Below are 23,855 nucleotides of genomic sequence, written 5' to 3'. Positions count from 1 at the left end.
ACGTAAAATCATGATGAGTAAGAAAAAAAAAAGTTCTGATTCATCATTTCATTTTTAAGACTTACTCCTTAGAAAATAATCATATACAGAGAAATTTGTGGTTCAAATATGCTCATTGCAGAATTAAGTGTAAAAATGAAAAACCATCTAAATATACAACTATAGACAAATATTATAGGCTTAACAAATTATGGTTCATCATCTTTTGAAATGATGCACTGAGAAGCACACAATATTACTTCTTGATATTTTTGTCAAAAATGCATACTCTGAATTTAATCATGAGAAAATGTCAGGCAAACACAAATTGAAGGACATTCTACAAAATAAGTCAAGGCAATGAAAGGCAAAGACAGATGAAGGAACTATCCTAAATTGGAGGAAACTAAGAAGACTTGCAAGTAAATGCAATGCAAGATCCTGGACGTTAGCAGAAAAACTGGCAAAACTTGGATAGGTTATTGTGAATTACTGATTAAATATGTAGAATGGAATGACCATATGTTAAGAATGTTTGTGTTTCTTTCTTGTCATATTTTTTTAAAAAATTAAAAATTAATAAAAAAGTAAAAAAAATTTGGATAAGTTCTGTAGATTAGCTAATAATAACATATCATTGTTAATTTTCTGGCTTTGGTCATTGTACTGTGATTATGTAAGAAGTTAACATCTGCAAAAGCTAGGTGAAAGATATACTGAAAATCTTTGTACTATATTTGCAACATTTTGTATGTCTGAAATTATCTCAAATTGAAAAGTGTAAAATTTAGAACACTAAAATATGGTACATTCATTTAGTGATTATGAAGCCATCAAAAATATTTACACATAATCTTAGTGACATTGATAAATGTTGACAGTATAGTATTGTGGGGGAAAAAAACAGATTGCTAATTTGATTATAAAGAAAGAATTCGACTATATAAATTATGCATGGAAAACTAAAGCCCAGCAAGAAAGCACTAAAATGTTAAGAACGGTGATCTCTAAGTAGAAGATGACAGGTGATATTTTCTAAGTGCTTGCTTAGGACTGGGGGAGTGGGCGGAGAGTGGGGACTGGGGAGGTGATAACTAAAGGGTTCAGGGTTTCTTTTTGAGGTAATGAAAATGTTCTAAAATTAACTGTTGTGATGACTGCACATACCTGTGAATACACTAAAAATCACTGTGTTCTTTAAATGGGTGAGTTAAATGGTACATGAATTATATCTCAAAGTTGTTTAAAGAAAAAAGGAAAGGGAAAAACAGTATGAATTTTACATCACAAAAAAATTTAGGCATATTCTTATAATTTATTCTACTAAAAAATAAATTTTTTTCAAAACTTTGCCTTAAAAAAAAACACAACCAGAGGGTGTTAAACAAATAATGATAAGTTTTGGCTTATATGAGTTTCTTAGTTTAACAACAGTAACAAAAATATCCTTACTGATTTCACTAACTATTTAAAGTTGAATTCTTGGCATTCTGTGCCCCTAAGTCCTTTGGAACTCCTATGATGAAACAATTGCTTCATTTCCACTAAATAACTGGAACGATTCCCAGGTTAATCAGGGAAGCTCAAACCTATGCCCGCTTGAACCCCAATCAAGAAGAGAAGAAACAGGAACCTAATCATTTCTCCTCCGCTTTTTGCAAGTCAGAGGAAGAATATATTTGTGCCAGAGGCTGGGAAATAAACAAGAAAGCACATCTTGCGGGGCGACAACTCAAGGCGGCCACCAGGTGTCTTGGATTTCTCTGCTGTATATGACAGCCTTCTGAGTAATCAGGATATTTAGCAATGCACATTTGAGGAGGTGTAAAGCATGGCCACCCCCACCCAAAATACCTTTTCTGGGAGATAATGTATATGTATGTGTCTGCTTCCTCCATCCAGGCACTGGCCACAAAAAGTTTCATTTCCTTGACATTAGAAGAATTTTAAATTTCCAAAATTCATCCCCATCTGCCTGCATCAAATGTCCAAATGTGTCACCTGCCAACACTTCACTAATTCCTGAAAGAGAAGGAAAACCAGAGGGTTGGTGTGGGGAGCTGTAAACTCGTGGCACCATGCAGGAGCAGCGGACAGGAGGGCGCAGAGCCCCTGCGACAAGGGCTGCCAAGTCCTGGCCATCCTGGGTGCTACCCTCTTCAGGCATCCACTGTTTACTGCTCGACCATCATCAGTCTGTCTTCTCAGGTGAAATGAGCACTTTGCCCTCTCAGATCCATCAATATCCCCCATACCACTGACAAGCTCAACACCTGGCCCCAGGTTCGTCTCTCCATGCTCCCTACTCCCCATTCCCCACCTCCCAGCCCAACTCTAGCCACAGTTCTGAGATGGTGCACCTTTGCATCTCTATCTAGCTCTTTAGCTTTCAACCACGACTGGTTCCCTGCTCTCTCTGTTTCAGCTTCATCTCTGCAGGCCAAACCTGCGCTGCCAGCTCCTGGGGCACACTGTAGCATCTGCTTAGCCACTCAGTGTATGCCACCCCCCGCTGCCCCCAGGCCTTCCTGCTGGCCCACCTCCACCACCTGCTTTCTACACTCTGCCTCCGGGGCCCAATTTCCCCACATGTACCATGCCGGCAAAAGACTAGATTTCACTGACTCCCACTTTCTGTTTATTTATTTATGACTGGGCTTGTTCCATAAAGGATTTCAGATAACACCTATGCTGATCCTACCATGTTTTCTCAGATGGGATTCTTAGCCCGTGTAGCTTCTCATTTTACCCTGCAATAAAACACAATGGAGTTCAAAGACAGTGCTTTTCTAAGAAACGAATCCTGCCCCTTCTAAGACAGGTCAACAATAGTGGTGAAAGTGCTCCTCCTGTCAAAACAAGAACAAAGGCAAAGCACTATCATGAACCACAAGCTAGAGGCCAAGTGAAATACTAAGGCACTGAAGGCAGCCACACTGGGACATTTTTATCAGACACAGGCTGCTCTCCTGCTCCCCCTGCTGGAAAGTGGCCCCACTGCATTTCTTCCAAAGTTGACAGCTCCAGGCTGATCTGATGCCCTCAAAGACGCAGAGACCAACATTAAAGAGAAGCCACAAATGCCAATCGTATTTCATTAACTTCAATGCCATATAAGAAAAAGGGAGTACAATATCGTGAAAAAGGCCTAAAACATTTGTCAGACCAAAGTCTGAGTCCTCATTTTGTCACTCTCATTATCTGATATGAGGAAAGTTATTCTGCGTGTCCCTGAGCCTCAGTTTCCTCATCTGCAAAATGCAGATGATCATACCCACCCTACGTGGTTCAGTGAGGTTTAAATGAGATAGTACTTCTGACTGTGCCTGGTCTATGGCGGGTATTCAATTGTTAATCATTGTCTTTCCCTTCTTCCCCAAATGGACTCACTGTCTTGGTGCCTCAGTGTCTCCATCTGTGAGACGATGATAATATCAGCCTACTTGTAAAAGTTGGACAGGACAAATGAGAGAACAGATATGTGTCAAAACTCTGACAGTTGTGAGGTGCTATCCGATTTAAATTCATCAATGAAAACAGCACCTGCCTAACACTCTTTGTGAAGAGACAAAGATGGCAATGGCAGTTTCCATCTTTGTGGAGTTTTATAAATTTATAGATGAAATAAATACGTGTAAGAAAAACTATGCTTCAAAACAGAGACTAAGTGGCATATTAGTTACACAGGAAAAGATCAAAGGGAACACAAAAGAAAGAAAAATTAATTTGTCGGAAGAGGGGGGAAGGGGTGAGAGTCATAGATGGCTTCATGAGTGTGTCCACACTTAACCACTCCCAGAAACAACTAAGATTTCAGTCAGCAGAAATGAGGAGAGGACATCGTGCACCCAAAAAACAGTGAGAGGAAAGACACAGAGTCATGGAGGGTTCAGGAGAGACCAAGAACTCCAGTTTGGCTGCAGTGTGGAATGACATGCCCTAGTGGGAAATGGGGCTAGAAAGACAAGTTGGGGCCCTAAAGTGTTTAGTGGGATTGAATTTTATGTGCTTATTGGGATTGAACTTTATAGGGTATAAGCAGTGACGAGTCATCCAAAGCTTGTGAGCAGGATGTCTGAGGAAGTTTACTGAAGACATGTGAAAGGTGGCATGGGCTGGGGAGAACGAGAGCACATACAGAAAGGAATTATGATTGCCAAAAAGAAAAGAGGGCCTGGAATGATTCAGCAAAGGCAGGAGGAGATAAAGAATTAAAAAGAGGGGACAAAGATAAAATATATAAATGTAAGGTTTTACATCACATTATTGGAGACAAAGACAAAATCACTCAGTTCTACATGTACCAAAGAAAAAAAAATATCATGAAAAATGCTGTGGGCTCTAATTGATCCCATTCTTAAGTAATCCACAAAAAGATAGAAGCAGTAAGATAAAATTATACAAAGTGCTTCTCTGGCAGACTTCTAGAATTACTAGGGCACAAATGGGGATGCGGTGAAATTAATCTCTGAGTGGGTAAATTTCAGAAATACATTTCAGTGATATACATTCAGTCAACATATACTTAAACAGCTGCTTTGATTATACTGTGCTTAAAACATAGGCTGAGGGCAGCAGCATATCCATTTCTTCTCGTAGCTACCACAAGATCATCCTGTACATTTGGGAATTTATCTTTCTGGTATTCCCAGTTAGATTGGAAAACAGCCCATGCAAAATGAATATCTTTCATCAATATTTTTCACCCCACTGACCAATTTGAGAAAACAAAGACAACACACAGTTAGGGAATGGTCAAATTATAACAGCAAGGATGAGGGTTTTTCTTCAGCACACTACCTGTTTCATAATTAACAGATATTTTAAAAAGCTATATCATTAAGCATATGCCCAAATTAGAAAACTGCATATCAAGCCATCTTAGTAGGAAAAAAATTTTTCAATTTTTCCAAATTTTCTTTTTTTATTAATTTTTTTAAATAATGTTATAAGAAAGAAACACAAACATTCTTAACATATGCTCATTCCATTCTACATATATAATCAGTAATTCACAATATCATCACATAGTTGCATATCATCAACATGATCATTTCTTAGAATATTTGCATCAATTCATAAAAAGAAATAAAAAGACAACAGAAAAATAAAACGAAAACAGAAAAAAAAATTATACATACCATACCCCTTATCCCTTCCTTTCATTGATCACTAGCATTTCAAACTAAATCTATTTTAACATTTGTTCCCCCTATTATTTATATTACATATGCTCTACTCATCTGTTAACAAGGTAGATAAAAGGAGCATCAGACACAAGGTTTTCACAATCACACAGTCACATTGTGAAAGCTATATCCTTATACAATCATCATCAAGAAACATGGCTACTGGAACACAGCTCTACATTTTCAGGCAGTTCCCTCCAGCCTCTCCATTACATCTTGACTAACAAGTTGATATCTACTTAATGCATAAGAATAACCTCCAGGATAACCTCTCGACTGTTTGGAATCTCTCAGCCATTGACACTTTGTCTCATTTCACTCTTCCCCCTTTTGGTTGAGAAGGTTTTCTCAATCCCTTGATGCTGAGTCTCAGCTCATTCTAGGATTTCTGTCCCACGTTGCCAAGAAGGTCCACACCCCTGGGAGTCATGTCCCATGTAGGCAGGGGGAGGGTGGTGAGTCTGCTTGTTGTGTTGGCTGGAGAGAGAGGCCACATCTGAGCAACAAAAGAGGTTCTCTTGGGGGTGACTCTTAGGCCTAATTTTAAGTAGGCTTGACCTATCCTTTGTGGGGTTAAGGTTCATATGAACAAACCCCAAGATTGGGGGCTCAGCCTATAGCTTTGGTTGTCCACATTGCTTGTGAGAATATCAAGAATTCAACTTGGGGAGGTTGAATTTTCCCCCATTCTCACCATTCCCCAAAGGGGACTTCGCGAATACTTTTCCACTCACTGATCAAATCACTCTGGGATTCATTGGGGTATCACTCTGGACAAACCAACAAAATCTCACGTCCTACCCAAGGTTCCATGTACTTATGTTGTTCAATCAACTATCTACATAAGTTATATTAGGAGATGCACTAGTCAAAATTTAAATTTTGTACCAAATAAACATTTTTTGCTTTAGTCTCACACATAAGTTGAAAATTTTAAATATTAATTACCATCTACTTTCAGCATGCTGCAGTAATGACATTCCTTTGTTTTTCCTCATGCAAAAACATTTTTAAAATTTGTACATTTTGTCACTATCATTACACACTCTAGGCATTCCTAGATTATACCATCTCAATCTTTATTGTCTATTGTTCTTTGTGATTTCATTTATACCCCCAGCCTTCCTCCCTCTATCATTCTCATATTCAGCTTCATTCAGTGTTTTAACATAATTGTATTACAGTTAGGTAGTATTGTGCTGTCCATTTCTGAGTTTTTATATTCAGTCCTGTTGCACAATCTGTATCCCTTAAGCTCCAATTACCCGACATCTTACCCTATTTCTATCTCCTGATGGTCTCTGTTACCAATGAAATATTCTAAGTTTATTCACTAATTTAATCCATTAACATTCAGTGTTATTACTGCATGGGTAGTACTTTCTTCTACCATTTTGCCTTTTGGATTTTATATGTCATATCTAATTTTCCTTCTTTTTTACCTTTACTCAGTCTTCCTTTCTACACTCTTCTTCACACCTCTCTCTTCTGTCTTTTAGTATCTGTCTCTAGTGTTCCCTTTAGTATTTCTTACAGAGTTGGTCTCTTGGTCACAAACTCTCTCAGTGATTTTTTGCCTGAAAGTGTTTTAATTTCTCCCTCATTTTTGAAGGACAATTTTGCTGGATATAGAATTCTTGGTTGGCAGTTTTTCTCTTTTAGTAGTTTAAATATATCATCCCACTGTCTTCTCGCCTCCATGGTTTCTGCTGAGAAATCTGCACATAGTCTTATTGGGCTTCCCTTGTATGTGATGGATTGTTTTTCTCTTGCTGCTTTCAAGATCCTCTCTTTCTCTTTGACCTCTGACATTCTGACTAGTAAGTGTCTTGGAGTATGTCTATTTGGATCTATTCTCTTTGGGGTGTGCTGCACTTGTTGGATCTGTAATTTTAAGTCTCTCATAAGAGTTGGGAAATTTTCAGTGATAATTTCCTCCATTAGTTTTTCTCCTCCTTTTCCCTTCTCTTCTCCTTCTGGGACACCCATAACACGTATATTCATGTGCTTCCTATTGTCATTCAATTCCCTGAGTCCCTGCTCATATTTTTCCATTTTTTCCCTATATTTTCTTTTTCTTGTCGGATTTCAGATGTTCCATCCTCCAGTTCACTAATCCTGTGTCCTGCCTCTCGAAATCTACCATTGTAGGTTTCCATTATTTTTTTTCATCTCTTCTACCATGCTTTTCATTCCCATAAGTTCTGTGATTTGTTTTTTCAGATTTTCCATTTCTTCTTTTTGCTCATTCTTTGCCTTCTTTATATCCTCCCTCAATTCATTGATTTGGTTTTTGATGAGGTTTTCCATGTCTGTTTGTATATTCTGAATTAATTGTTTCAGCTCCTGTATCTCATTTGAATTGTTGGTTTGTTCCTTTGACTGGGCCATATCTTCAATTTTCCTGGTGTGATTTGTTATTTTTTGCTGGCATCCAGGCATTTTAACTTAACTAGTTTATTCTGGAGATTGCTTTCACGTCTTTTATCTAGGGTTTTCTTGCTGGATGAATTTGTTGTCTAGCTGTTCTTTGACATTCAGTTCAGCTTTTTCTGAACCTCTAGCTTAGGATTTGTTTAACAGAGGAGACTTTTTCAGTTCTTGTTTTCTAGTTTCTTGCCCTGCTTGTATGGTGCCTTCCCCCCCCCACCCCCCACCCTTAGGAGAGTCTACGTAGGTATTATAGACCCCAGCTGGATTTTCCCAGACCATACTGGCCTCCAATCAGGGGGAAAGAGTCACCTGCATCAGTTTTCCCTGAGGGTGAGACCCAGCAGGTTGAAAGACTTTCATGTGAAGTCTCTGGACTCTGTTTTTCTTATCCTGCCCAGTATGTGGCGCTTGTCTGCCTGCAGGTCCCACCAGCATAAGATGATGCGGTATCTTTAACTTTGGAAGACTCTCCCTGCTGGGGGCGTGGTGGAGACAGAGGAGAGGTTGTAGGCTGGTTTTAATGGCTTCACATTACCAAGCTCTGGTGCCTGAATTCCTTGAGGGAGAGATTCCACCTGAGTTGGGCTTCACCCCTCCCCTGGGGAAGGCACAGGCTCTAGACAAGCCCTCAAACAAGCTTGTTTCTGCCTATGCCTGGGGCAGTTGCAGCCTGAGAAGTCCTACCACTGTATCCAAATGCAGTCAAGTCTTTGTAGAAACACAGCCACATAAACCTGTGTTTTTTTTTTTTTTTTTCTTTTTCCATCAGCCCTGCCCCCTTGGCACCGGGGCAAAAATGAGTGACCTCCACTTTGACCAGGTTCACCTAAGCTGGGGCCTATTTTTAGTAGTCAGAAGTTGTTAATTAATTCCACAATTGGCATTTGGTTGGGTTCAGCCCCTGCTGCTGATAAAGTCTCTTTCCTTTCCCCTCTGGGAAGCAGCCTGTGGGGGAGGGGCACCCGCCGCTCACGGTTCTGGGGGGGGGTCTTGCAGCCAGTCCAGCTGGTCCAGACTGGGGTACGCTGTGTGTCCGGTCACTGACATGGCCCCAGGAGCTGTTCTGTACTGTTTCTGGTTATTTAGTAGTTGTTCTGGAGGACGAACTAAAATGCGCACATTGCTAAGCCGCCATCTTGGCCCGGAAGTCCTCCAAATTTTCTTTTATGAGAAGTCATATATGCTCAACGTGGAAAATAAAGGCATAAATAAGAACAAACATCATTCAATATACTAATATGCATCCACAAGTATACTTCCTTCTAGTCTGTGCTTTAAACAAAAAGATCAGAATGCATGTATAATACATGTATAATACATGCATCCTGCTGCTTTCCTCATCATTATAAAAATATTTCCCTGATTTTATTGAAAACTGGGAGAGTCCACTCAATATACCTACTACTGTAAGAAGCTAACCTAAAAAGCTAATCTGTATTAATTTAGAAATGTAATGGGGAAGTGATTCAGAGATCCCCAAAGACTACCTTTAGATTCAGTGATGCACTAAAAGGACTTACAGAACTCAAAAAGCTGTTATGCTCATGGTTACAGTTTATTACAGCAAAAAGATGCAGACCAAAATCAGCAAAGGAAAAAGATGCATAGGGCAGAGCCCAAAAGAAACCAAACATGAGTTTTCAGTTGTCCTCTTCCAGTGGAGTCATATAGACAGCACTTAATTTTCCCAGAAATTATTTTGACATGTATGAAGTATTGCCAACCAGAGTAATTCCCCTTAGCCTTGATATCCAGGGTTTTTATTGGTATCAGTCACATAATTGTGGAGCACACACGTGATTGACCTTAGCTACTCAATTCCCAGCACCCTCCCCCTCCAGAGGTCAGACTGATAGTGTGACCAGGAACCTAGGTGAACAAAAACAGACATTCACCATAAATTAATAACATTGTTAGCATAAACTATCTGGCAGGCCCAAGGCCCCAGGCTTACAAAGGCATTCTTAGGCAGGATATTTCAAAGATTTGGAGGTTATGCCCAGGAGCTGGTGAAGGACAAGTCTTGAAGACCTCTGGAATGTCCAGGGTTTAGACATAACAGACCTGCTGAGTCAACCCTTTGCTGCACAGGAAATCATCAAGGAAAGAGTTTTCCTTGTAGAAAGAAGCCCCCCCAGATGATATCAGGATTAAAAGCAAGTCTCCTTGTTGCTGTGTGCCTCCTTCCACATGGGGACCATTGCCCTCTATAGAACATACACTAGAATATGGCCTAGTGTATCAGTGTTCCTATCAACTTGACTGAAGAGCCTATTAGTGGGCAGAGGACCCATTAGAAGTTTCCAAGCCCAGGTAAGGCGTCAAGGAGAATGTAGGGAGTTAGTGTGATATAGAGAAAGGAGGTGTAGGCTCAGAATGAGGTCACTTGAATCTCAGCCGTGTCACACTGCCTAACTGACTTCAGCATCATCATCTATAATGAATTTTTCTACCTCATTTGTGAGAGGCAATATTGTAGGTAAAAGTGCCAGCTAGGGTCAGCTTCATGGGCAACCTGTGTAGCCACACAGAGCCCCATAATCAGAAGAGCCCCGCACTTGGTTTATGCTCTGCGATTGCAATTTTCAAATTCTTAATAATTTTTTAACATGGGGCCTCACATTTTTGCACAGGACCCCACAAATCATGTAGCTAGTCCTGATACCAGTTCTGAAGAATTCAACACTACACTAATTTTAGAGTACAGAACATTAAAAAGACTTTTAGATTCAGCCCCAGGTGTCTTAATTTACTGTGTTTGAAAAAGCTGTCTTATTTGAGATTAGACCTATTGCATTTGACATCATTTTTAGATATACGCATACACCATGCATTCTCTTTTCACATTAGAAAGCAAAACCACAGTAATACAATTTCTTTCAGCTGAGCTTTTAAAAAGCTAAAAAGTGCTGGACGTATGCTGAGTTTCTAACAGCTACAGCCTTTCAGGGAGGAGTCTTGCTCTTGAAGAAAAAGAAATTAAACTTAATAGTTCTATGGAAACCTTTTCAATGTAAAATAACTTGTGGGAGTTCTCTTCAAAGCTTTCAAAAATTCTAATAATCTAACTAGCACCCACATCAACGCTGCTAACTATAGTCTCTCTACTTCAAAGGAAGTATAACACAAAAAAATCAAAAGAAAAATAAGATTTAAACTAAGAAGATATGCCACCTCGACGTCTCATTGACAACTCTGTCAATTAACAAAAAGTCATACTGAACTTCCAGTTCCAACAACAGCAGAGAAGTCAGTATTAAACTTAACCTTCCTGCCAAACACTAGACAAAATATATAAAACAGCCATGATACTAGAAGAAAGGGAAGTAATGATGTGACGTCCACATTCACCCCTGCTTGGGAAATTGATTCCCAGCAGAAAGTGACAATTTCATAGGGCAGGGGAAAGAGACACTGGAATTTGGGGCTGCCAAAGCAGTTGGGATGTGGAGGTCAGATGCTGGAGAGGAGGGAATTGCACAACAGAGAACTTTAGAGAAAGCGCTCCTGAATTTTTTTTCCCAACTTTTAATTGTAGTAACATACACAATTCAGAATTCCCCACTTTAAACATTTAAAGTGTGTAATTCATTGGTATTAGTTACACACATAATGTGCCACCATCATTACCATCTATTATCAAAAATTTGTATCACCCCAAACAGAAATTTTATGCATTAAGCAACAACTCACCATTCCCCACCCCAGCCCCAGCCCCTGGTAACCTATACTCTACTTTCTGTCTCTATGAATTTGCTTATTCTAGGTATTTCATATAAGTAAAATAATACAACATTTGTCTTTTTTGTGTCTGAGTTATTTCACGCAACATGATGTCTTCAATGTTCATCCATGTTGTCACATGTATTAGAAGTTCATTCCTTTTTACAGCTGAATAGCATTCTATTGTATAGATATACCATATTTTGCTTATCCCATTTATCTGTTGATGGACATTTATATTGCTTCCATCTCGTGGTTACTGTGATTAATGCTTCTATGAACACTGCTGTACAAGTATCTGTACAAGTCTCTGCTTTCAATTCTTTGGAGTATATGCCTAGAAGTTGGATTGCCAGATCATAAAACAACTTTTGAGGAATTACCAAAATGATTTCCACAGTGGCCGTACCATGTTATGATGCTGCCAACAATGTATAAGGGTTCCAATTTCTCCACATCCTCACCAATACTTGTCATATATTTTTTTAATAATAGCCTTTCTAGTTAGCAAGAAGTATCGCATGTCTCATTGTGGTTTTGATCTGCATTTCCTTGATGACCAGTAATGTTTAGTATCTTCTCATGTGCTTATTGACCACCTCCAAAGGAAATATATCTATTCAAGTCCTTTTGCCATTTTTAAATTGGGTTATTTGTCTTTTGGTTGTTAAATTGTAGCTGTACCTTATATTTTCTGGATATTAAACCTTTATAAAGGTTTATATATCCTATAGATAAAGCTGTACATTATATATTCTGGATATTAAACCCTTATAATATCCCATTTTCTCCCATTCTGTAGGTTGCCTTTTTACTTTTTTGATATGTCCTTTAATGCACAGAGCTAGAGCTACTTAATTTTAAATTTGAAGAAGTCCTTTTTATCTAGTTTTACTTCTGTTGTTGTATTTTTGGTGTAAAGTCTAAAAATCCATTGTGTAGTACAAAGGCATAAAGGTTTCTTTTATGTTTTATTTAATAAACATAAAATTTTCCAGTTTCATGGTTGTAGCTCATGGTTTAGGTCCTAGAGCCATTTAGTTAATTTTTGTATATGGTGTAAACAATCAGTGGCTCACAATGTCATCACATAGTTGTGTATTCAGCACTATGATCATTTTTTTGAACATGCCACAAAAGAAAAAAAAAAAGAAAAACCTCATATTTACCATACCCCTCACCCCTCCCTCTCATTGACCACTAGTATTTCCATCTACCTAATTTATGTTAACCTTTGTTCCCCCTCTTATTTGTTCATTTTTTAACCATATTTTTTACTCATCTGTCCATATCCTAATTAAATGGAACAACAGATACAAGGTTTTTCCCAATCACACAGTCACATTGTAAAAGCTATATTATTTTACAATTATCTTCAAGGAACAAGGCTACTGGAACACAGCTCTACACTCTCAGGTACTTCCCTCCAGCCACTTTAATACACCATAAACTAAAAAGGAGTTATTTATATAATGCGTAAGAATAACCTCCAGGATAACCTCTCAATTTTCTTTGAAATCTCTCAGACACTGACACTTTATTTTGTCTCATTTCTCTCTTCCCCCTTTTGGTCAGGAAGGCTTTCTCAATTCCTTGAGGCTGGGTCCCATCTCATCCAGGGATTTCTGTCCCACATTGCCAGGGATATTTACACCTCTGGGAGTCATATTCCAAGTAGAGAGGGAGGGCAGTGAGTTCACTTGCTGTGTCAGCTTAGAGGGAGAGGCCACATGTGAGCAACAAAAGAGGTTCTCTGAGGGTGACTTCTTAGGCATAAGGCTTTTTAAAGTAGGCTTAGCCTATCCTTTGTAAGAATAAATTCCATAGGAGCGAAACCCAAGACTGAGGGCTCAGCTTATTTGGTTGTACCCACTGCTTGCTAGAATATCAGAAATTCTCCAAATGGGAAAGTTGAATATTGTCCCCTTTCTCCCATTCCCCCAAGGGGGATTTGCAAATACTTCTTTATTCATTGTCCAAATCTCTCTGGGATTTATCGGGGTATTATGCTAACTTGGACAAAACAACAAAATCCCATGCCCTATTCAAGATTCCATGTACCTATGGTGTTAACTAAACTGACCATACAAGTTAAATTAAGATAAACAATACCCGATTGGTAAAAGTGTTGCATTGAGGAGAGGGGGCCAAGATGGCAGCTTAGCAATGTGCACGTTTTAGTTCGTCCTCCAGAACAACTACTAAATAACCAGAAACAGTACAGAACAGCTCCTGGGGCCACATCAGTGACCGGACACACAGCATACCCAAGTCTGTACCAGTTGGACCGGCTGCGAGCCTCCTCAGAACCGTGAGTTCCCCAGGCCATGGCGGCTGGCATCCCTCCCCCACAGGCTGCTTCCCAGAGGGGAAAGGAAAGAGAGACTTTACCAGCAGCAGGGGCTGAGCCCAACCAAACACCAATTGTGGCATTGATTAACAAATTCTGACTACTAGAAATAGGCCTCCAGCTCAGGTGAACCTGGTCAAAGCGGAGGTCGCTCATTGGGATGATGGAAAAAAGAAAAGAAACAGAGGTTTTTGTAGCTGTGTTTCTACAAAGACTTGACTGCATTTGGATACAGTGGCAGGGCTTCTCAGACTGCAACTGCCCCAGGCATAGGCAGAAATAAGCTCGTTTGAGGGCTTGTCTAGAGCCTGTGCCTTCCCCAGGGGAGAGGTGAAGCCCAACTCAGGTGGAATCCCTCCCTCAAGGAATTCAGGCACCAGAGCTTGGTAATGTGAAGCCATTAAAACCAGCCTACAACCTCTCCTCTGTCTCCACCACGCCCCCAGCAGGGAGAGTCTTCCAAAGTTAAAGATACCGCATCATCTTATGCTGGTGGGACCTGCAGGCAGCCAAGCGCCACATACTGGGCAGGATAAGAAAAACAGAGTCCAGAGACTTCACATGAAAGCCTTTCAACCTGCTGGGTCTCACCCTCAGGGAAAACTGATGCAGGTGGCTCTTTCCCCCTGATTGGAGGCCAGTTTGGTCTGGGAAAATCCAACTGGGGTTTATAATACCTATGTAGACCCTCCTAAGGGTGGGGGTGGGGGTGGGGGGTGGGGAAGGCACCATATAAGCAGGGCAAGAAACAAGAAAACAAGAACTGAAAAAGTCTCCTCTGTTAAACAAATCCTAAGCTAGAGGTTCAGAAAAAGCTGAACTGAATGTCAAAGAACAACTAGACAACAAATTCATCCAGCAAGAAAACCCTAGATAAAAGAAGTGAAAGCAATCTCCAGAATAAACTAGTTAAGTTTAAATGTCTGGATGCCAGCAAAAAATAACAAATCACACCAGGAAAATTGAAGATATGGCCCAGTCAAAGGAACAAACCAACAATTCAAATGAGATACAGGAGCTGAAACAATTAATTCAGAATATACGAACAGACATAGAAAACCTCATCAAAAACCACATCAAAATTCTTGATATTCTCACAAGCAGTGTGGACAACCAAAGCTATAGGCTGAGCCCCCAGTCTTGGGGTTTGTTCTTATGAACCTTAAACCCACAAAGGATAGGTCAAGCCTACTTAAAATTCAGCCTAAGAGTCACCCCCAAGAGAACCTCTTTGTTGCTCAGATGTGGCCTCTCTCTCCAGCCAACACAACAAGCAGACTCATCACCCACCCCTGTCTACGTGGGACATGACTACCAGGGGTGTGGATCTTCCTGGCAACGTGGGATAGAAATCCCAGAATGAGCTGAGATTCAGCATCAAGGGATTGAGAAAAACTCTAGAATGAGCTGAGACCCAGCATCAAGGGATTGAGAAAACCTTCTCGACCAAAAGGGGGAAGAGTGAAATGAGACAAACTGTCAATGGCTGAGAGATTCCAAACAGAGTCGAGAGGTTATCCTGGAGGTTATTCTTATGCATTAAGTAGATATCACCTTGTTATCCAAGATGTAATGGAGAGGCTGGAGTGAACTGCCTGAAAATGTAGAGCTGTGTTCCAGTAGCCATGTTTCTTGATGATGATTGTATAAGGATATAGCTTTCAAAATGTGACTGTGTGATTGTGAAAACCTTGTGTCTGATGTTCCTTTTATCTACCTTGTCAACAGATGAGAGAAACATATGGAATAAAAATAAATAATAGGGGAAACAAATGTTAAAATAGATTCAGTTTGAAATGCTAGTGATCAATAAAAGGGATCAGTAAGGAGCATGACCTGTAAATTTTTTTTTTCTGTTTGTTTTACTTTTCTGTTGTCTTTTTATTTCTTTTTCTGAATTGATGCTAATGTTTTGAGAAATGATCATGATGATGAATATGCAACTATGTGATGATATTGTGAATTGCTGAGTGTATGTGTTGGGAATGTTTGTTTCTTGTAATTTTTTTTAATTAATAAAAAAAAAAACCAAGGCGGGCTGCGGTGGCTCAGCAGGCAAGAATGCTTGCCTGCGATGCCAGAGGACCCAGGTTCGATTCCCAGTGCCTGCCCATGTAAAAAAAGAAAAGAAAAACCAAATCAATGAATTGAGGGAGGATATAAAGAAGGCAAGGAATGAACAAAAAGAAGAAATGGAAAGTCTGAAAAAACAAATCACAGAACTTATGGGAATGAAAGTCACAGTAGAACAATGGAAACCTACAATAGTAAATTTTGAGAGGCAGAACACAGGATTAGTGAACTGGAGGACAGAACATCTGAAATCCGACAAGAAAAAGAAAATATAGGGAAAAAATGGAAAAATATGAGCAGGGACTCAGGGAATTGAATGACAATAGGAAGCACATGAATATACATGTTGTGGGTGTCCCAGAAGGAGAAGAGAAGGGAAAAAGAGGAGAAAAACTAATGGAGGAAATTATCACTGAAAATTTCCCAACTCTTATGAGAGACTTAAAATTACAGATCCAACAAGTGCAGCACACCCCAAAGAGAATAGATCCAAATAGACGTTCTCCAAGACACTTACTAGTCAGAATGTCAGAGGTCAAAGAGAAAGAGAGGATCTTGAAAGCAGCAAGAGAAAAGCAATCCATCACATACAAGGGAAACCCAATAAGACTATGCATAGATTTCTCAGTAGAAACCATGGAGGCGAGAAGACAGTGAGATGATATATTTAAACTACTAAAAGAGAAAAACTGCCAATGAAGAATTCTATATCCAGCAAAATTGTCCTTCAAAAATGAGGGAGAAATTAAAACATTTTCAGACAAAAAAATCACTGAGAGAGTTTGTGACCAAGAGACCAGCTCTACAAGAAATACTAAAGGGAACACTAGAGACAGATATGAAAAGACAGAAGAGAGAGGTGTGGAGAAGAGTGTAGAAAGGAAGACTATAAGTAAAGGTAAAAAGAAGGAAAATTAGATATGACATATAAAATCCAAAAGGCAAGATGGTAGAAGAAAGTACCACCCGTACAGTAAGAAATACAATACCCAAAATATAAAATTTGTACCAAATAAACATCTCTCCCTTTAGTTTCACAAGAAGTTGAAGTTTTAAAACATGGACAATATTATCCTTTATCCAGTCTTCTGATATACCTTAGTCCTATCCAGATCTGCTTCATCCATGTCTCTACTCAATGTCTGATTACTTTTTCAACTTTTTTAAACAGCACCTGTATGGGATACTGCTGACTTTCATAGCTTCAGGGCTCTAACTCTGAGTCTCAGGTGTCACATAAATACCCAAAGTTTCTCCTCCAGTTTTCTTAGCAGCATTCATTGACGAGACCATTCTTCCCCAATTAATGTAGTTAGTACCTGTGGTGGATTGAATTGTGTACCTCAGTTTGGACATGTTCTTGGTCCACATTCTGGTGGATATGGACCCACTGTAAAACAGATCTCTTGAAGAGTCTCCAGCTCTAGCTGGCAGCAAGGGCCCCACTCCAGCATCTTCAATAGCTGTGTCCACCATCAACGTTGCTTTTGTTTCTCAAGGCTCATCTGCACCACTCTTCTGCCTTACACTCCACCATCATAAGCTGCCATCATGGTGAAACTCGTCTAGGCTGGTAAAAATCAAGGTGACCCCAAGAAAATGGCTCCTCCCCTAAAGGAGGTAGAAAAAAATAGTGATGATGAGAAAATGTCAGAAGATGAAGAAGATAACAGGGGAGAAGAGGTTGTCTTTCCTCAGAAAAAAAGGCAAGAAGGCCATCACAACTCCAGCAAAGAAGGTGATGGTTTCCCAACAAAAAAGGTTGCAGTTGCCACACCTGCCAAGAAAGCAGCTGTCACTCCTGACAAAAAAAAAAAAAAAAAAAAGCAGCAGCCATACCAGCCAAGAAGACGGCTACACCAACCAAAGCAGTAGCAACGTCTGGCAAGAAGGGAACCACACCTGGTAAGGCAGTGGTAGTGGCAACCCCTAGTAAGAAGGGAGCCATGGCCCCAGACAAGGGGGCAAAGAATGGTAAAAATGCCAAGAAGGATGACAGTGATGAAGAAGATGATGAAGACAGTAAGGAAGTAGATGAGGATGAGGATGAATTTGAGCCAGCAATAATGAAAGCAGCAGCTACTGCTTCTGCCTCAGAGGATGAAGACAATGATGAAGATGAAAATGACAAAGACAATGATGAGGATGACAATGACAAAGAAGACAATTCTGAAGAAGAAGCTATGGAGATTACACCAGCCAAAGGAAAGAAAGCTCCTACAAAGGCTGTTCCTGTGAATGCCAAGAGCATTGCTGAAGATGAAGAGGAGAAGGAGGAGGTTGATGATAAAGAAGTATCTGAGAAGGCAAGTTCAAACAAGGTGCCCCAGAACTAAAATGGCAAATCTAAAGTGTATGCATTTACAGAGTTTGTTTCATTTGAAGATGCTAAAGAAGCTTTAAATTCCTGTAATAAAGAGAAATTGAGGGCAGAGCAATCAGGCTGGAATTATAAGGGCTCAGGGATCACCTAATGCAAGAAGCCAGCCATCCAAAACTCTTGTTTGTCAGTGCCTGTCTGAGGACACCACCAAAGAGACACTGAAGGAGTTACTTGGTAGCTCCATTCATGCTGGGATAGTCACTGACCGGGAGACAGGATCTTCCAAAGGGTTTGGTTTTGTAGACTTGAACAGTGAGGAAGATGCCAAAGCTGCCAAGCAGGCCATGGAGGATGGTAAAATTGAGGAAACGAAGTTACTTTGGGCTGAGTCAAGCCTAAGGGCGAAGGTGGATTTGGGGGTCATGGCAGAGAGAGGAGGATTTGGAGGCTGTGGTGGTGGCAGAGGAGGCTGAGGAGGATTTAGTGGTGTCAGAGGCTGGGAAAGCTTTGGTGGGTGAGGAAGCTTTAGAGGAGGCTGAGGAGGAGACCACAAGCCACAAGGAAAGAAAACAAAATTGAATAGTTCTTCTGTCTCTATCTATTCCTCTTCTATTTGAGAGAAAGGACTCTGGGGTTTTTACTCTGTTACCTGATCAATGACAAAGCCTTCTGAGGACATTTCAAGACAATAGACAGTCCTGTGGCCTACTTGGAAATAGGCCAAGTGTTATCTATAACATTTCATGGGAGATGCCCTGTTGGTATTGAGTGGATATTCATATAAACTTTTTAAAGAAATGAGTGATATCTGTAAGTTTTGAATTTATATTAAGTTTCATCCCATGTACAAAACTTTTTTTTCCTACTAACAGTTTTTTGTAAAGGGGTTGTAAAGGAAAGAAGAATGTTTTGTGATTTTTGCTTCAGTGACTTTGGGACAAATTAAAACCCTAACTCTAAAAAAAAAGTATCTCTTGAAGAAATGATTTCAGTAAAAATGTGGTCCCTCTGAATCAGGTTGGGCTTTAATCCATACTACTAGAAAACAGAGAGAGAAAGCCACAGGAAAAAGCCAGGAGTCAGCAGAACTGAAGGAGAAAGGAGAAGATATCAACACATGAATTGTTATGTGACAGAAAAGCTAAGGGCCAAGAATTGCTAGCAGGCAGCCACAGAATTCCATAGTCTGGGGAGAAAGTATCACGTTGTTGAAACCTTGATTTTGGATTTTGTTCTAGTTTGCAAGCTGCCCGGATGTGATATACCAGAAACAGAATGGCTTTTAAGAAGGGGAATTTATTAAGTTGCAAGTTTACAGTTCTAAGGCTGTGAAAATGTCCAAATTAAGGCACCAAGAGGTTACCTTCACTGAAAAAGGGCCAGTGAAGTTTGGGATGGCTCTGTCAGCTGGAAGAGCATATTGTGACTTCTACAAGGTTTCTCCCTGGCTTCTTGTTTCATGAAGCTCCCCTGGGGGCGTTTTCCTTCTTCATCTCCAAAGGTCTCTGGCTATGTGGGCTCTGTTGGTTCTGGTGGCTCTAAAGCTTTTTCCAAAATGGTTCCTTCTTAAGGGGCTCCAGCAAGCAACCCACCTTGAATGGGTGGAAACACATCTCCATGGACACCATCTAACCAAAAGCTACCACCCACAATTGGATGGGTCACATCTCCATGGAAACTATTAAAAAGATCCCACCCAGCAATAATGAATGAGGATTAAAGGACGTGGCTTTTCTGGGGTACATAATGCCTTCAAACTGGCATAGAATACTCCTAGTCTTAAAACTGTGAGCCAATAAATTCCCACTGTATTGTTTTTGTCTTAGCAGACAGAAACTAAGACCAGCATCCTTGTTGAGAATCAGTTGGCTCTACATGTGTGGGTTCATTTCTGAGGTCTCAATTCTATTCCATTAGTCTATGTGCCTATCTTTATGCCAGTACCATGCTGTTTTATTTATTACAGTTTTATAGTAAGTTTTGGAATCAGGACGTGTGAGACCTCCAGCTTTATTCCTTTTTTCAATATTAACATGGCTATTGGGGGCCTCCTGTGGTTTGAGGATTGTTTTTTTCCATTTCTGCAAAGAAGGCTGTTGGGCTTTTGTCAGGGGTTGCATTGAATCTGTAGATTACTTTGAGTAGTATTGACTTCTTAATATTAAGTCTTTCTATCCATGAAGATAGGATATCTGGCCATATTATTAGGTCTTTAATTTCTTTCAGCAGTGTGTTTTGTTTGTTTGATTGCATTTGTTTTAGTTTTCAGCATACAAGTCCTTCATCTCCTTGGCTAAGTTTATTCTTAGATATTTTATTCTTTTAAATGCTATTGTAAATGGAATTGGTTTACAAATTTCCATTTTAGATTGTACTTTGCTGGTAGTATGGCCCCACAACTGAGGAGGTAAGTTGTATGTCTAGGAGTTAGCTCTAGCGTATCTGATTTGTTGGCATAGAATTGTTCTTAGTATTTTTATGGTCCTTTTAATTTCTGCAAGATCAGCAGAAATGCCTCACCCCCCCCCCACCCCCACCCCCATGTTCATTTCTGGTTTTAGTTATTTGTGTCTTCTTTTTCCTTTGTCAGTCTAGTTAAAGGTTTGTCAATTCTATTGATATTTTTAAAAAAACAAATTTTCATTTCATTGATTGCCCCTGTTGTTTTCTACTCTGTATTTCATTTATCTCTACTCTAATCTTTACTATTTCCTTCCTTCTACTAACTTTAGGTTTAATTTGCTTTTTCTTTTATAGTTCCTCAAGATGTAAAGCTAAGTTATTGATTTGAGATCACTGCTTTTTTTAACATAGGCATTTATATCTATAGTTTCCTTCTGAGCACTGTCTTTGCTGCATCCATATATTTTGGTATGTTGAGTTTCCTTTTAATTTGTCTCTAAGAATTTTCTGATATTCATTGTGATTTTTTCTTTGTGTTTATTTCCACATATTTGCAAATTTTCCAGTTTTTCTCTGTATTGATTTCTAGCTTCATTCCTGTTTTAGTTTGCAAGCTGCCAGAATGTGATATACCAGAAATGAAATGGCTTTTAAAGATGGGAATTTACTGAGCTGCAAGTTTACAGTTCTAAGGCCATGAAAATGTTCAAATTAAGGCATGGCTATACAAATGTCCAAATTAAGGTACCCAGGAAAAGACAGCTTGTTCAAGAAAGCCCATGATGTTCGGATTTCAACCTCAGCTGAAAAGGCACATTGCAACATCTGTCAGCTTTCTTTCCATTACTTCCCAGGGGCTCTGTCAGTTCTGTTGGCTCCAAAGCTTTTTCCAAAATGTTTCCCTCTTAAAAGGCTCCATAAGCAACCCCACCTTAAATGGTGGAGACACATCTTCATGGAAACCACCTAATCAAAGATTATCACCCATAATTGGTGAAATAAGCCAGACACAAAAAGACAAACATTGTATGATTCCTCTATATATAAAATACCAGAAATAAACAAATAAAATAGAGACAAAAAGTAGAGTAGAGGTTGTGAGGGACTAAGGCCAGATCCAGGGTGTGGGATAAGGTGAGTGGGGACAGGGAGATGGGTGAGGAGAGGAATGTAATGCTTAAAGGTTACAGTTGTCTGTTTGGGGTCATGAAAAATCTTGGTAATGGATAGTGGTGATGATAGGACAAGATTATGAATATAATTAATACCAATGAACTGTACATTTAAAATGGTTAAAATGATTTGCACACCAATGGTCATAGTGACATTATTCACAACTGACAAAGGTGAAAGTAACCCAGGTGTCCATCAACAGATGAATGGATAAATAAAACATGGTATATACATAAAAAAACCTAGACAAACATCAGATTTTTTCAGTGGCAACAATGGATATGAGAAAAAATAAATTGTTTCTTTCAAGAAGAAAAAATAAAGAATTCCCCATTATGTTTCCCCTCCAAACAAGGAGTTTCTCACCCAATTTATCCTTCCAAAGTCCCAGACCATCCTCTTTGTCTCAAACAAAGCTTTTGCCCAGCTCTGCTCCACCTTTCTGCACTGCTTCTCCACTCTGGGTAAATTCCAGGTTAGGTGACCCAAATATGTCTCTTGAGTCAGTCTTTCAAGGAGAGCGTTGGAGCCAATATACAAAGACACCCAAATCATAAGTTTGTTGAGCTAATAATCAGGAACCAGGGACCCACACTTGACTGCGCATAAGTCACCAAGCTGCTCAGCCACCATGAATAACACAAACCGCTGCAACTAAGAGGAAAAAGGAAGGGCTTGGACAAATAAATGTATTCTATGGTATTCTTACCATTTTTAGGTTTTCTTTCTTTAGATTCAGCATTTTTAAATTATTGTCTATTCTTGATCATCTCCTAGATTTCTGGTAAAACTGATTCTGAAAGATTCTGCCCATTTTCTCTGTTTTTAAGGGAGGCCTTTGTCTAGGGTGCCTTATTGAGTCTTCTTGCTGGTTTCACTCAATTCCTATGAAATATTCCTAGAAATTCTTCTCTGAATTGGTTCTTAACTGCATGAACATAAAGAAAAATCCAGGAGACCTAGTAGAGATCAGTCAGGGAGACTGGAGAACTGAGCAGTAATTTCAGAGATTAGACAGTGCTTCAATAATGGTAGAGTTACAACTCAGTCAGAATAGAGATATACTGGTGAATTCCCAGGCTTTTAGTAGAGATAAATAAAAGGCTATGCCTAGGAATATAGATCATGGTCTAGGTTTTAAGAAAATCTAAATTCAGTCTTCATCAAATTTAAAGCTATCTGCCAGTAATTTAATTGCCAAGCAAAGTAAAATTCAACACTCTTTAGAGGAAGATAGCATAATCCAGAGCTTCTACAAAGTATTGTCCACAGTATCTGGCATATAATAAATAATTACTAAATCAGAACAAGCAGGCAAGTGTAACTAACAAACAACAGACAGAAGCAGGTACAAGACGTTCCAGATACTGGAGTTAGCAATCAAGATTCCTGTGCTAGTTTGAAACTGTTATGTACCCCAGAAAAGGCCATGTTGTTTTAATCCATCTCTGTGAGGGCAGACCTATTGTGAGTGGGGCCTTTTGATTAGGTTGTTTCAATTGAGATGTGAACCAGCCCATTCTAGGTGGGTATTAATCCTTTACTGGAGTCCTTTATGAGGATAAAGACAGGAACAGACAAGAGAGCTACAAGAGATGTTTTGGTTTGTGAATGCTGCTGGAAATGCAATATACCAGAATGGAACAGCTTTTATAAAGCAAATTATAAGTTACAAGTTTACTGTTCTAAGGCCATAAAATGTCCAAACTAAGGCATCCAGGTAAGGATACCTTGACTCAGGAAAGGGCCAATGACATATGGAGTTTCTCTATCTGCTGGGAAGGCACAAGGTGACATCTGCTAGCTTTCTCTCCTGATTTCTCATTTCAAACAGCTTCCCCAGGGACATTTTCTTTTGATGTGTCTAAATGTCTCTCTCTGTGTTGGCTCTGGAGCTTTTTCCAAAATGGTTCCATCTTAAAGGATTCTATTAAGTGACCCACCTTGAATGAGTAGAGACATATCTCCATGGAAACCACCTAATCAAAAGGTCCCACCCTACAATATTGAATCAGGATTAAAGAACAGGGCTTTTCTGAAGTGCACAACAGTTTCAAACTGGCACAAGAGAGAAACACCCAGAGAGCTCAGAGAGATAGAAACTTGGATAGAGAGCTCACAGAGGGAGATAAGCTCCAGAGATGCTCAGAAAGTCACTGTAATCAGAAGCTGAAAGCAATGAAACCTGGGAGTGAAGGAACAGCAGATA

The 23,855-nt window shown here is 39.6% G+C and overlaps 1 pseudogene; it reads left to right on the top strand.

Moving 5' to 3' along the window:
* The first annotated feature begins 17,298 nt into the window (after nucleotides 1-17,298).
* LOC143681086 (uncharacterized) lies at nucleotides 17,299-18,543 on the top strand (annotated as a pseudogene).
* Nucleotides 18,544-23,855: the final 5,312 nt, after the last annotated feature.

This window comes from Tamandua tetradactyla, chromosome 1 (assembly GCF_023851605.1).
Source record: "Tamandua tetradactyla isolate mTamTet1 chromosome 1, mTamTet1.pri, whole genome shotgun sequence".
NCBI classification, from domain to species: Eukaryota; Metazoa; Chordata; class Mammalia; order Pilosa; family Myrmecophagidae; genus Tamandua; species Tamandua tetradactyla.
This window is presented reverse-complemented; position numbering and strand designations above follow the sequence as displayed.